The sequence below is a fragment of the Schistocerca gregaria genome, unplaced genomic scaffold (genome assembly GCF_023897955.1).
Source record: "Schistocerca gregaria isolate iqSchGreg1 unplaced genomic scaffold, iqSchGreg1.2 ptg000073l, whole genome shotgun sequence".
Classification (NCBI taxonomy): Eukaryota; Metazoa; Arthropoda; class Insecta; order Orthoptera; family Acrididae; genus Schistocerca; species Schistocerca gregaria.
In genome coordinates this window covers 1,191,012-1,205,973 of record NW_026061709.1, presented here as the reverse complement: position 1 = coordinate 1,205,973, position 14,962 = coordinate 1,191,012, and the positions used below count along the sequence as shown (strand labels likewise).

At 44.8% G+C, this 14,962-nt stretch overlaps 1 non-coding gene across 1 annotated transcript; it reads left to right on the top strand.

Annotated features, from left to right (window-relative positions):
- Positions 1-4,785: 4,785 nt before the first annotated feature.
- On the top strand, positions 4,786-4,857 carry Trnat-agu (transfer RNA threonine (anticodon AGU)). The gene has a single exon. It is a non-coding gene; the product is annotated as a tRNA-Thr (tRNA).
- Positions 4,858-14,962: the final 10,105 nt, after the last annotated feature.

Below are 14,962 nucleotides of genomic sequence, written 5' to 3'. Positions count from 1 at the left end.
CAGTCCCCCAATTTTAATTATTGCCGAGATTTTCATGACTTGGTTCGTACGATGAACTTGCGTTATGTTTGGGAACACAAATATCCAACCCTGGTGAAATTTACGTATTTTACCGCGTCCCCATGCAGTAGACTCGACAGATTCTACTTTTTTGATTTTTTATGTGATACAGTTCTTTCTGTCGATGTTATTCCTACTAGTTTTTCTGACCATTGTGCTTTTACTGCAACTGTAAATCTTAGTCACCAACCTGCAAAACTTTATCGTTCCCAACGGATGTTAAATGTTTCCCACCTTGCCGACAGTGCCATTGATGAAGTTGTAAGTGCCGTGTGGGAGCGATGTCTTCGCTCTGTCCCACGTTACCCCTCCTTGCTCGTTTGGTGGACTGCGTTTGCCAAGCCCAAGATTCGTCAGTCTTTGATTTTTTACTGTGCCGCAAGGGCGCGTGATTTTAAGAACACGTATGAATTTTACTACTCTGTCCTGCGTGAACTGTATGATGCGGCGGGTCCTTCTCCTCTGCGGATCCATGATGTTCGTCGTATTAAAGCCAAGCTCTTGACCCTCAAACGACGACAGTTGGATGGTCTGCGAGTAAAGTCGAAACCTCACTCTCTTGTTGAAGGTAACCTGACTTCTTTGTACCACCTGCTGCGACATCAGACTCGACGTCGTCGCTCCTTCATCTCTTCTCTTATGGTGGATGATGGACGACAGCTTATTGCACAGGAGGAAATGACTCGTGCTCTTCATCAGTATTACGCTAGTCTCTATTCTGCCGATGATTCTGGTGCGTCACTTTCTGATGATGTCCTTGAGGATCTTCCTGCGACGATCTCGCCTGACGCGAACGGCAAATTTCTCCGGGAGTTCGAGATAGATGATGTTTTTGATTTTATTGCTCGCTCTCCGTCCGGTAAATCGCCGGGTCCAGACGGCCTGCCTAAAGAATTTTATCTCCGTTTTTGGCCTCTTTTGGGTGGCACTTTTACGCAGATTTTAAATGAGATTGTCAGGGGGATGGATGTGCCAGCCGATTTTAAAGTAGGGAAAATTGTTTTAATTCCGAAGTCCTCTGGTCGTTTATCTGCTGCCAATCTTCGTCCGCTCACATTGCTGAACTTTGATTACAAGACAGCTGCTAGAGCGTTCAATAGCCGATTGTCTTCTCTGCTTCGGGGTGTGATTGGTGCACATCAATGTTGTTTTCCTGGTAGATCTATTCTGACCCCAGTAGCCGAATATCGGGATGTTGTCTCGGTTGCGGCGGTTACAAATGTTCATTGTGCCTTTGCTTTCCTCGATATATATAATTCTTTTGATCACGTCAGACATGTGTTTTTAGATCGTGTTTTAGATACAGTAGGTTTTAACGCTTCATCACGTGGTGTTCTTGGCAACTTGTATAGGGGAATAACTGCTCGGGTGTCAGTCAATGGGCAGCTGACGCCGCCCATTGCTATCCGCCGAGGGGTACCTCAGGGTAGTCCGCTCTCTATGTCTCTATTCATATTGTCCCTGGAACCGCTGCTTCGGACTCTTACTTTCAAGCTCCAGGGTATGACCCTCTCTGGTGGGAAGTTCACTGTTAAGGCGTACGCGGACGATGTCGTTGTTCTCCTCCGTCAACGTGATGATATCACATTGTTGAAAGGGGCAGTTGATGCATACTGTTGTGTCTCTGGAGCGCGTCTCAATCAGGGTAAATGTAAGTTCCTTGATATTCGAGGGTTTCGCGATACTGATGTCCCTTAGGCCACTTTTGTCGATCGCCATACGTCATTGGGGATAATCATCGATCGGTGTCCCATTGAAATGGCGGCTCTTAATTGGAAATCTGTCACCGAGAAGATACAAGGGGCTCCGATGGTCCATGAGCAGCGATCTGCTACCATTTTGCAAAAAGTCAGAATTTTAGACACATACGTGTTATGTAAAGCCTATTATGTTGCTCAGCTGTTCCCACTTGCCATTATGGTGGCGAAAAATTTGCGCCAATTGTCTAGCAGGTTTATATGGAAGGGTCATCTATTCAAGTTGCGTTACGAGGTTATGACGAAACCGCGTATCTCCGGAGGCTTGGGCCTCACTGACATTACTCGCAAGACATCTGCCTTGTACATCCTCCGTACGACTCTCATGGTTACGCAAGAAGTGACTTCAATTACATCCAGACTTTTTACTGTTCTGCGTCGGAAGAGCCTTGCTCCACCTGTCGACGTCGGTCGTCTCAATTTTAAGTTGAAACACGTCCGGGAATTTTATATTGCGGTTAGTTACATCGGTGACGTCTTCTTGCGACGACCGGTGCCAACGGCCAAGAGCTTGATTGCCCGTTGTGAGGGGCTGGCTGGTGCCAATCCAATCGAACTGGCGTCTCCATCAGTGTCCTGGAGGAACGTCTGGAAGAATGTTAGTCTGCTTATCCACTCTATGGCTGTGGGGTCCACGTGGTATAGGGTAGTTAATGGTTTGGTCCCCACCAACGTACGACTGCACCGTATTGGTCTTTCTGACACGGACAACTGCACTCGGTGTGGTCTCCTGGACACACTTGAGCATCGATTCACCTGCAGTGGGAACCTTGCTAATTGGCTTTGGCTCAGGAAACAACTGGCTTTTGTCACTAGGACTCCTGAAACCGCTTATACCATTGACATCATCGTACGGCCCGATTCTCCCTTTTATCCGCGAACGAAGCTCAATACCGTTATGTGGTTGCTTGGACACTTCGTACATTTTTTGCCAGGACTCCGTAAAGATTTTGCAAATATGCTTAGCCTGACATTTGCAAGGGAGGGTGTTGGCTAAGGTCGCCTGTGTGAGCCGATTTCTTTTATACTGTAGCTGGTTATGCTGCCTTTATGTAAAATTCTTCTCTTCACGTGGACTGAAGTTTACGTGGACCTTTAGGGCGAACAAGAAAAACAAACGTAAGACCAAGAACCGAGACAGTAGGGGAAAGTACGACGCCGTTGTACAGGTGCCATTCGGAAACAGGACGGTGGAATCATCGTTGCCAGGCCTCTGGTTTCGACCCCTGCCCGCTTTGTTTCCGCAGGCCTGAAACTGATTGTCACCCCTAAATTTTAAACAATGGCACACGAAAACGACCCAAAAAATGGTAAAAAAAAGAAAAAAGGGGCAGAGCACTGGTCTCGTAAACCAGGGGTCAATAAAAAAAAGTGACAGAAAAGAAAAAAAAAGTGGTAGAGCATTTGTCTAATAAACCAGGGGTCGTAAGTTCCATCCTCACAGGAGAATGATGAATTTTGGAAATCAGTTGCGCGTCGTGGCCGTATATTACACAGTATCTGTGATGACGAACAATTAGCGACAGGCGTTTTATTAAGAATTACTCTCAGTTGTGATTAAGGCGAATGGCGCAGATAAAGCATTTGCCAAAGCGGTACAGCATAAGGTGGGACGAGGCAGTCTGAATTACATTTTGTAGATGTATTTCTCACATATCGCAGAGCCTGTCGTCGTCGTCGACGCCGCCGCCGCCGCCGCCGCCGCCGCCGCCGCCGCCGCCGCCGCCGCTTCTGCAGAAGTAGCATATGGCCATCGTAGCAAATGCGGCGAGGGACGCCCTGCCTTCGATTCCGAATGCACAAAGTGTGTGGTCTTGTTTCCCAGTCTATATTTGATCGGTGTCGTAAGAGGTTGAATGTAACGAATGGGTGGGAAAGAGCAAGGGGCAGCGGCTGTGTAGAACGAAAACACAAATCCTCAGGGGTGTGAGCTTTTCGAGATGAGTCGTATACAAGTTATAGTTGGTCGTCAGTGACAGTGTGGCCTAATGGATAATGCGTCGGACTTCTGATCTGAAGATTACAGGTTCGAATGCTGAAAAAAAAATGAATAAGGCGTCGGACTTCGTATCCTAAGATTGCTATTTCGATTCCTCTCACGGTCGTGTTTTTCCAGTTCTGAAAAAGAAACACACCGTTTTAGTGTAGCACTTGAGCAGTACGACACCGTGTGAATGTTGCTGTTGACCATTTTCTGCTTGGAGATGCTCTTGAGCTTGAAACACGCACAACAAGACCGGTGTTAACTAGCGAATTGGTTTGCAGAGTGTCGTCGCCGCGAGTTTTTGACTGGCACTTGCACATCTAAAACAACGTCGGAAAGTAACTCGTTCGGCTTATGAGTCACATCAAGTATGCGTGTTAATTTTGACGAAACTAGCTCTGCAGTTTGTCATGCAATTCTTTTACCTCTCAGAAATGATTATGAAATAAAAGTGAACTACGTGACGAGTGTGACGTTAGGAAAACGTTAGGCAACATGGAGAGGTTCTGTATGGGACCAATCAACCCAAACGAGTACTGTGTGACATGCTAACCGGCACGTATTCACCGAGGCAGCGCGGCTAGCTCAGTCGGTAGAGCCTGAGGCTCTTAATCTCAGGTCGTAGGTTCTATCCCCACGCTGGGTGGAACGGAATTTTGTTCCTCTGCAGATGTAAATTACCTTTTTTCTGATTAACGTGATGTAATGGAAATAGCAACTTTAAACATTGCCTACGTCTCCGTCAGTCGCAAGGAAACTGTATTTGAAGGTGAAGGTGATTTTGTAGACATGTGTGGAAGACATGTTCTGAAATGCAAGTGGTGTTGTTTGGAGAGCACATCGGTTATGTGTCAGATGTGTAGCCAAGCAGTAATGGGTCGCCATAGCTGCAAATATTAGACGGTAATATGAAGTGTTGTCAGCTGAAGTCTGATGATCCAGACGACGGTAAGGACGAAGTACGCAAAAGTATCGCTAGATTGCGCCTCTTTAGCTCAGTGGCAGAGCACTGGTCTAGTATACCAGGGGTCGTGAGTTCGATCCTCACAGAAGGCACACGAATTTTGGATATCAGTTGCGCGTCGTGGCCTTATAGCAAACAGTATCTGGCTTTTGCAGAAGTAGCAAATGGCCATCGTAGCAAATGCGGCGAGGGACGCCCTGCCCTCGATTCCGAATGCACAAAGTGTGTGGTCTTGTTTCCCAGTATATATTTGGTCGGTCTCGTAACAGGTTGAATGTATCAAGTGCGTGGGAAAGAGCAAGGGGCAGCGGCTGTGTAGAACGAAAACACAACTCCTCAGTGGTGTGAGCGTATTGAGATGAATCATATTTAAGTTACACTTGTTTGTCCTTGACCGTGTGTCCTAATGGATAAGGGGTCGGACTTCGGATCCGAAGATTGGAGGGTCGAATCTTCTCACGGTCCTGTTTTTCCAGTTCTAAAAATGAAACATACCGTTTTAGTGTAGCAATTGAGCAGTGAGAAACCGTCTGAATGTTGCTGTTGACCATTTTCTGCTTTGATCGTTCCCGGCAACACCAGTAGTAGTTACCGAAAGCACATCTGGAGGCATTCTGTAATCTGTAGAGTTTCAGAGTGTCGATGAAACACTGAAAGTGCACCGGGATTGAATACAACAAGCACATTGTAAACTTTCCTCCATGGGTGTAATGTCTCACACTGTCTACCCATTGATCGTTCCCTGGAAGACCAGTAGTAGCTTCCGAAGCACATCTGGAGGCATTCTCTAATCTGTGGAGGTTCAGAGTGTTGATGAAACACAGAAATTGCACCGCGATTAAATACAACAAACACCATGCGCATTTTCCTCCATGGGAGTAATGTCTCAAATTGTCTATGCTTTGATCGATTCCTGGAAGACCAGTAGTAGTTTCCGAAGCACATCTGGAGGCATTCTGTGACCTGTTGGCATTCTGAGTGTTGATGAAAAACAGAAATTGCAACGGAATTGAATACAACAGGCACCATGCGGACTTTTCTCTGTGGGAATAATGTCCCAACCTGTCTACGCTTTGATAATTCCCTGTAAGACCAGTAGTAGTTTCCAAAGCACATCTGGAGGCCTTCTGTGATCTGTGAAACTTCAGAGTGTTGATGAAACATAGATATTGCATCGAGATTGAATACAGCAGGTACCATGCGGATTTCTCTCCATTTGAGTAATGTCTCAAACGGTCTACGCTTTCATCGTTCCCTGGAAGACCAGTAGTAGCTTCCGAAGCACATCTTGAGCATACAGTAATCTGTGGAGCTTATGAGTGTCGTTGAAACACAGAAATTGCATCGGGATTGAAAACAACAGGCACCATATGAACTTTTCTCCATGGGAGTAATGTCTCAAACTGTCTACGCCTTGAATGATTCCTGGAAAACCAGTAGTAGTTTCCGAAACACATCTGGAGGCATTGCAGCGGCATTGAATACAACAGACAAAGTGCTCACTTTTCTCCATGGGAGTAATATCTCAAACTGTCTACGCTTTGATCGTTCCCTGGAAGACCAATAGTAGTTTCCGAAGCATATCTGGAGGCATTCTGTAACCTGTGAACTTTGAGAGTTTTGATGAAACACTGAAATTGCATCGGGAATGAATACAACACGCACCATGCTGTCTTTCCTCCATGGGAGTAACGTCTCAAACTGTCTATGCTTTGAACGATTCCTGGGAGACCAGTAGTTGTTTCCGAAACACATCTGGATGCATTCTGTAATCTGAGGACCTTCAGAGTGTTAATAAAACACAGAAATTGCATCGGGATTGAATACAAGACTCTCCATGAGGACTTTTCTCCGTGGGAGCAATGTCTCAAACTGTCTACGCGTTGATCGTTCCCTGGAAGACCAGTAGTAGTTTCCGAGTCACATCTGGAAGCATTCTGTAATATGAGGACCTTCAGAGTGTTGATGAAACACAGAAATTGCACCGCGATTAAATACAACAAACAGCATGCGCAGTTTCCCCCATGGGAGTAATGTGTAAAATTGTCTACGCTTTGGTTGTTCCCTGGAAGACCAATAGTACCTTCCGAAGCACATCTTCAGCATACGGTAATCTGTGGAGCTTCAGAGTGTTGATGAAACACAGAAATTGCATCGGGATTGAATACAACAGGCACCATACGAACATTTCTCCATGGGAGTATTATCTCAAACTGTCTACCCCTTGATCGATTCCTGGAAAACCAGTAGTAGTTTCCGAAACTCATCTGGAGGCATTCTGTAATCTGAGGACCTTCACAGTGCTGATGAAACACAGAAATTGACGCGGCATTGAATACAACAGACACCATGCTCATTTTTCTCCATGGGAGTAATATCTCAAACTGTCTACGATTTGATAGTTCCCTGTAAGACCAGTAGTAGTTACTGAAACACATCTGGAGGCATTCTGCAATCTGTGGATCTTCAGAGTGTTCATGAAACACAGAAATTGCATCGGGATTGAATACAACAGGCACCATGCAGACTTTCCTCCATGGGAGTAATGTCTCAAACTGTCTACGCTTTGACGTTCCCAGGAAGACCAGTAGTAGTTTTCGGAGCACATGTGGAAGCATTCTGTAAACTGGGGAGCTTAAGACTGTTGATGAAACATAGTATTTGCATCGGGATTGAATAAAACAGGCACCATTCGGACTTTTCTCCATGGGAGTAATGTCTCAAACTGTCTACGCTTGGATCGTTCTCTGGAAGACCATTAGTAGTTTCAGAAGCAAATCTGGAGGCATTCCATAATATGTGGATTTTCAGAGTGTTGATGAAACACAGTGATTGCATCGGGAGTAAATACAACATGCACCATGCGTACTTTTCTCCTTGGGAGTAATGTCTCAAACTGTCTACGCTTCGATCGTTCCCTGGAAGACCAGTAGTAGTTTCCGAGTCACATCTGGAGGCATTCTGTAATCTGAGGACCTTCAGAGTGTTGATGAAACACAGAAATTGCACCGCGATTAAATACAACAAACAGCATGCGCAGTTTCCCCCATGGGAGTAATGTGTAAAATTGTCTACGCTTTGATCGTTCCCTGGAAAACCAGTAGTAGTTTTCGGAGCACATCTGGAGGCATTCTGTGACCTGTGGACCTTCACAGTGTTGATGAAACACAGACATTGCATCGGCATTGAATACAACAGGCACCATTCTCACTTTTCTCTATTTGAGTAATGTCTAAAACTGTCTACGCTTTGATCGTTCCCTGGAAAACCAGCAGTAGTTTCCGAAGCACATCTGGAGGAATTCTGTAATCTGTGGACCTTCAGAGTGTTGATGAAACACAGAAATTGCATAGGTATTGAATACAACAGGCACCATACGAACTTTTCTCCATGGGAGTAATGTCTCAAACTGTCTACGCCTTGATCGTTCCCTGGAAGACCAGTAGTAGTTTCCTAGTAACATCTTTATTCATTCTGTAATCTGAGGACCTTCAGAGTGTTGATGAAACACAGAAATTGCATCCTGATTGAATACAACAGGCACCATTCGGACTTTTCTCCATGTGAGTAGTGTCTTAAACGTTCTACGCTTTGATCGTTCCCTGGAAGACCAGTAGTAGTTTTCGAAGCACATCTGGAGGCATTCTGTATTCAGTGAACCTTCAGAGAGTTGATGAAATACTGAAATTGCATCATGATTGAATACAGCATGCACCATCGGACTTTTCTCCATGGTAGTAATGTTTCAAACTGTCTACGCTTTGATCGTTCCCTGGAAGACCAGTAGTAGTTTTCGGAGCACATCTGGAGGCATTCTGTGATTTGTGCACCTTCACAGTGTTGATGAAACACAGACATTGCAACAGCATTAAATACAACAGGCACCATGCTCACTTTTCACTATATGTGAGTAATGTCTCAAACTGTCTACGCTTTGATCGTTAGCTGGAAGACCAGTAGTAGTTTCAGAAGCACATCTTTAGGCATTCTGTAATCTGTCACCTTCAGAGTGTTGATGAAACACAGAAATTGCATAGGGATTGAATAGAACAGGCGTCATGCGAACTTTCCTCCATGGGAGTAATGTGTCAAACTCTCTACGGTTTGTTCGATTCCTGGAAGACCAGTAGTAGTTTCCCAAGCCCATCTAGAAGAATTCTGTAATCTGTGGTCCTTCAGAGTGTTAATGAAACGAAGATACTGCATCATGATTGTATACAAGAGGCACCATGAGGACTTTTCTCCATGGGAGTAATGTCACAAACTGTCGACGCTTTGATCGTTCCCTGGAAGACCAGTAGTAGCTTCCGAAGCACATCTTGAGCATTCGGTAATCTGCTGAACTTCAGAGTGTTGATGAAACACAGAAATTGCATCGGGATTAAATACAACAGGCACCATACGAACTTTCATCCAGAGGAGTAGTGTCTCAAACGGTCTACGCCTTGATCGTTCCCTGGAAGACCAGTAGTAGCCTCCGAAGCACGTCTGGAGGCATTCTGCATTCTGTGGAGTTTCAGAGTGTTGCGATGAATCACAGAAATTGCATCGGGATTGAATACAACAGGCAAAACGCGGAATTTTCACCCATAGGAGTAATGTCTCAAACTGTCTACGCTTTGATCGTTCTCTGGAAGACCAGTAGTAGTTTCCGAGTCACATCTGGAGGCATTCTGTAATGTGTGGACCTTCAGAGTGTTGATGAAACACAGAAATTGCACCAGGATTGAATACAACAAGCACCATGTGCACATTCCTCCATGGGAGTAATGGCTCACACTGTCTACGCTTTGATCGTTCCCTGGCAAATCAGTAGTACTTTCCGAAGCAAATCTTCAGGCATTCGGTAATCTGTGGAGCTTCAGAGTGTTGATGAAACACAGAAGTGGCATCGGGATTGAATACAACAAGCACCATGCTCACTTTTCTCCATGGGAGTAAGTCTGAAACTGTCTACGCTTTGATTGTTCCCTCGAAGACCAGTAGTAGTTTCCGAAGCACATCTTGAGGCATTCGGTAATCTGTGGAGCTTCAGAGCGTTGATGAAGGACAGAAGTGGCATCGGGATTGAATACAACAGACACCATGCGGATTTTTCTCCATGGGAGAAACGTCTCAAATAATCTACGCTTTGATCGTTCCCGGGAATACCAGTAGTAGTTTCCTAAGCACATCTGGAGGCATTCTGTAATCTGTGGAGTTTCAGAATGTTGACGAATCACAGAAATTTCGTCGGGATAGAATAAAACAGGCACCATTTGGACTTTTCTCCATGGGAGTAATGTCTCAAACTGTCTACGCTTTGATCGTTCCCTGGAAGACAAGTAGTAGTTTCCGAAGCACATCTGGAAAAATTCGTTAATCAATGGACCTTCGGAGTGCTGCTGAAACACAGGAATTGCATCAGGATTGAATACATCAGGCACCATGCGCACTTCTCTCCATGGGAGTAATGTCTCAAACTGTCTACGCTTTCATGGTTCCCTGGAAGACCAGTAGAAGTTGCCGAAGCACATCTGGAGGCATTCTGTAATCTGTGTCCTTCAGAGAGATGATAAAACACAGAAATTGCATCGGGATTGAATACAACAGGCACTATCCGGACTTTTCTGCATGGGAGTAATGTCTCAAACTGTCTACGGTTTGTTCGATTCCTGTAAGACCAGTAGTAGATTCCCAAGCACATCTGGAAGCATTCTGAATTCTGTGGACCTTCAGAGTGTTAATAAAACAAAGAAATTGCATCTGGGTTGAATACAAGAGGCTCAATGCGGACCCTTTCTCCATGGGAGTAATGTCTCAAACTGTCTACGCTTTGATCGTTCCCTGCAAGACCAGTAGTAGTTTCCGAAACACATCTTGAGGCATTCTGTGATCTGTATACCTTCAGAGCGTTGATGAAATACAGTAATTTTATAGGGACTGAATACAACAGGCACCATGCGGACTTACCTCCTTGGGAGTATTGTCTCAACTGTCTACGCTTTGATCGTTCCCTGGAAGGCCAGAAGTAGTTTCCGAAGCACATCTGGAGGCATTCTGTAATCTGTGGAGTTTCAGACTGTTGATGAATCACAGAAATTGCATCGGGATTGAATACAAGAGGCACAATGTGGACTTTTCTCCATGGGAGTAATCTCTCAAACTGCCTACTGTTTGATCGTTCCCTGGAAGACCAGTAGTAGATTCCGAAGCACATCTGGGGCATTCTGTAATCTGTGGACCTTCAGAGTGTCGTTCAAACACTGAAATTGCATCGGGCTTGAATACAACCGGCACCATGCGTATTTTCACGATGGGAGTAGGGTCTCTTCTGTCTACGCCTTGATCGTTACCGGGAAAACCAGTAGTAGTTTCCGGATAACATCTGGAGGCATTCTGTAATCTGTGGACCTTCAGACTGTTGATGAAACACAGAAATAGCATCCGGATTGAATACAACAGGCACCATGTGGACTTTTCTCTATGGGAGTAATGTCTCAAACTGTCTACGCTTTGATCACCCCTGGAAGACCAGTAGTAGTTTCCGAAGCACATCTGGAGGCATTCGGTTACCTGTGGACCTTCAGTGTGTTGATGAAACACAGAAATTGCATCAGGATTGAATACAACAGGTACCATACGCACTTATCTCCATGGGAGTAATGTCTCAAACTGTCTACGTTTTGTTCGATTCCTGGAAGACCAGTAGTAGATTCCCAATTACATCTGGAAGCATTCTGTAATCTTTGGACATTCAGAGTGTTAATGAAACAAAGAAATAGCATCGGGATTGAATACAAGAGGATCAATGCTGGCTTTTCTCTATGGGAGTAATGTCTCAAACTGTCTACGCTTTGATCGTTCCCTGTAGTACCAGTAGTAGTTTCCGAAACATATCTGGAAGCAGTCTGTACTCTGTGAACCTTCAGAGTGTTGATGAAACACAGAAATTTCATCGGGATTGAATACAACAGGTACAATGCGGACTTTTCTCCATGGGAGTAATGTCTCAAACTGTCTACGCTTTGATCGTTCCCTGGATGACCAGTAGTACTCTCCGAAGCACATGTGGAGGCATTCTGTAATCTGTGGAGCTTAAGAGAGTTGATGATACACAGATATTGCATCGGGTTTGAATACAACAGGCACCATTCGGACTTTTCTCCGGTTGATTAATGTCTCAAACTGTCTACGCTTTGATCGTTCCCTGGAAGACCAGTAGTAGTTTCCGTGTCACATCTGTAGGCATTCTGTAATGTGTGGACCTTCCGAGTGTTAATGAAACACAGAAATTGCATCGGGATTGAATACAACAGGCACCATGCGCACTTTTCTCCATGGGAGTAATGTCTCTAACTGTCTACGGTTCGATCGTCCCCTGGAAGACCAGTAGTAGCTTTCGGAGCACATCTGGAGCCATTGTGTGATGTGTGGACCTTCACAGTGCTGATGAAACACAGAAATTGAATCGGGATTGAATACAACATCCACCATGTGCACTGTCCTCCATGGGATTAATGTTTGAAACTGCCTACGCTTTGATCGTTCCCTGGAAGACCAGCAGTAGTTTCGAAAGCACATCTGGAGGCATTCTGTAATGTGTGGACCTTCAGAGTTTTGGTGAAACACAGAAATAGCATCGGGATTGAATACAACAAGCACCATACGGACTTTTCTCCATGGGATTAATGTCTCAAACTGTCTACGGTTTGTTCTTTTCCTGGAACGCCAGTAGTAGTTCCCGAGTCACATCTGGAGGCATTCTCTAATCTGTGGACCTTCATAGCGTTGATGAAACATAGATATTGCATTGGGATTGAATAGAACTGGCAAAATGCGGACTGTTCTCCGTGGGAGTAATGTCTCAAACTGTCAACGGTTTTTTCTATACCTGGAAGACCAGTAGTAGTTCCCGAGTCACATCTGGAGACATTCTGTAATCTGTGGACCTTCAGAGTTTTGATGAAACACAGATATTGCATCGGGATTGAATAACAGGCAACATTCGGACTTTCCAGCACAGGAGTAATGTCTCAAACTGTCTACGCTTTGATCGTTCCCTGGAAGACAAGTAGTAGCTTCTGAAGCACATCTGGAGAAATTCGGTAATCTGTGGACCTTCAGAGTGTTGATGAAACAGAGGAATTGCATCAGTATTGAATACAACTGGCACCATGCGCACTTTTCTCAATGGGAGTAATGTCTCAAACTGTCTACAGTTTGTTCGATTCCTGGAAGACCAGTAGTAGTGCCCGAGTCACACCTGGAAGCATTCTCTAATCTGTGAACCTTCATAGTGTTGATAAACATAGGTATTGCATCGGGATTGAATACAACGAGCACCATGCATACTTTTGTCCATGGGAGTAGTGTCTCAAACTGTCAATGGTTTTTTTATACTTGGAAGACCAGTAGTAGTTCCCGAGTCACATATGGAGACATTCTGTAATCTGTGGGCCTTCAGATTGTTGATGAAACACAGATGTTGCATCGGAATTGAATACAACAGGCACCATGCGGAGTTTTCTCCATGGGAGTAATGTCTCAAACAGTCTATGCTTTGATCGATCCCTGTAAGACCAGTAGTAGTTGCCGAAGCACATCTGAAGGCAATTTGTAATATGTGGACTTCAGAATTTTGATGGAACACAGAAATTGCATCGGAATTTAATACAACAGGCATCATGCGGACTTTTCTTCATGGAAATAATGTCTCAAACTGTCTACGGTTTGTTCCTTTCCTGGAAGAACAGTAGTAGATTCCCAAGCACATCTGGAAGCATTCTGCAATCTGTGGACCTTCAAGGTGTTAATGAAACAAAGAAATTGCATTGGGAGAGAATACAAGAGGCACATTGCCGACTTTTCTCCATGGGAGTAATGTCTCAAACTGTCTACGCTTTGATCGTTCCCTGGACGACCAGTAGTAGTTTCCGAAACATATCTGGAGGCATTCTGTACTCTGTGAACCTTCAGAGTGTTGATGAAACACAGAATTTTCATCGGGATTTAATACAACAGGCACCATGCAGACTTTCCTCAATGGTAGTAATGTCTCAAACTGTCTACGCTTTGATCGTTCCCTGGAAGGCCAGAAGTAGTTTCCGAAGCACATCTGGAGGCATTCTGTAATCTGTGGAGTTTCAGACTGTTGATGAATCACAGAAATTGCATCGGGATTGAATACAAGAGGCACAATGTGGACTTTTCTCCATGGGAGTAATCTCTCAAACTGCCTACTGTTTGATCGTTCCCTGGAAGACCAGTAGTAGATTCCGAAGCACATCTGGGGCATTCTGTAATCTGTGGACCTTCAGAGTGTCGTTCAAACACTGAAATTGCATCGGGCTTGAATACAACCGGCACCATGCGTATTTTCACGATGGGAGTAGGGTCTCTTCTGTCTACGCCTTGATCGTTACCGGGAAAACCAGTAGTAGTTTCCGGATAACATCTGGAGGCATTCTGTAATCTGTGGACCTTCAGACTGTTGATGAAACACAGAAATAGCATCCGGATTGAATACAACAGGCACCATGCGGACTTTCCTCCATGGGAGTAATGCATCAAACTGTCTACGCTTTGATCGATCCCTGGAAGACCAGTAGTAGTTTCCGAAACACATCTGGAGTCATTCTGTAATCTGAGGAGCTTCAGAGTGTTGATGAGACTCTGAAATTTCATCGGCATTGAATACAAGTGGCACCATGCGGTCTTTTCTAAATGGGAGTAATGTCTCAAACGGTCTACGCTTTGATCGTTGCCTGGAAGGCCAGCAGTAGTTTCCGAGTCACATCTGGTGGCATTCTGTAATCTGTGGACCTTCAGAGTCCTGATGAAACACAGAAATTGCTTCGGCATTGAATACCTCAGGCAGCATGCGGACTTTCCTCTATGGGAGTAATGTCTCAAATTTTCTAAAGTTTTTTCGATCCCTGGAAGACCAGTAGTAGTACCCGAGTCACATCTGGAGGCATTCTCTAATCTGTGAACCTTCATAGTGTTGATAAACATAGGTATTGCATCGGGATCGAATACAACATGCACCATGCATACTTTTCTCCATGGGAGTAGTGTCACATACTGTCAACGGTTTTTTTTATACCTGGAAGACCAGTAGTAGTTCCCGAGTCACATCTGGAGACATTCTGTAATCTGTGGACCTTTAGATTGTTGATGAAACATAGATATTGCATCGGGATTGAATACAACAGG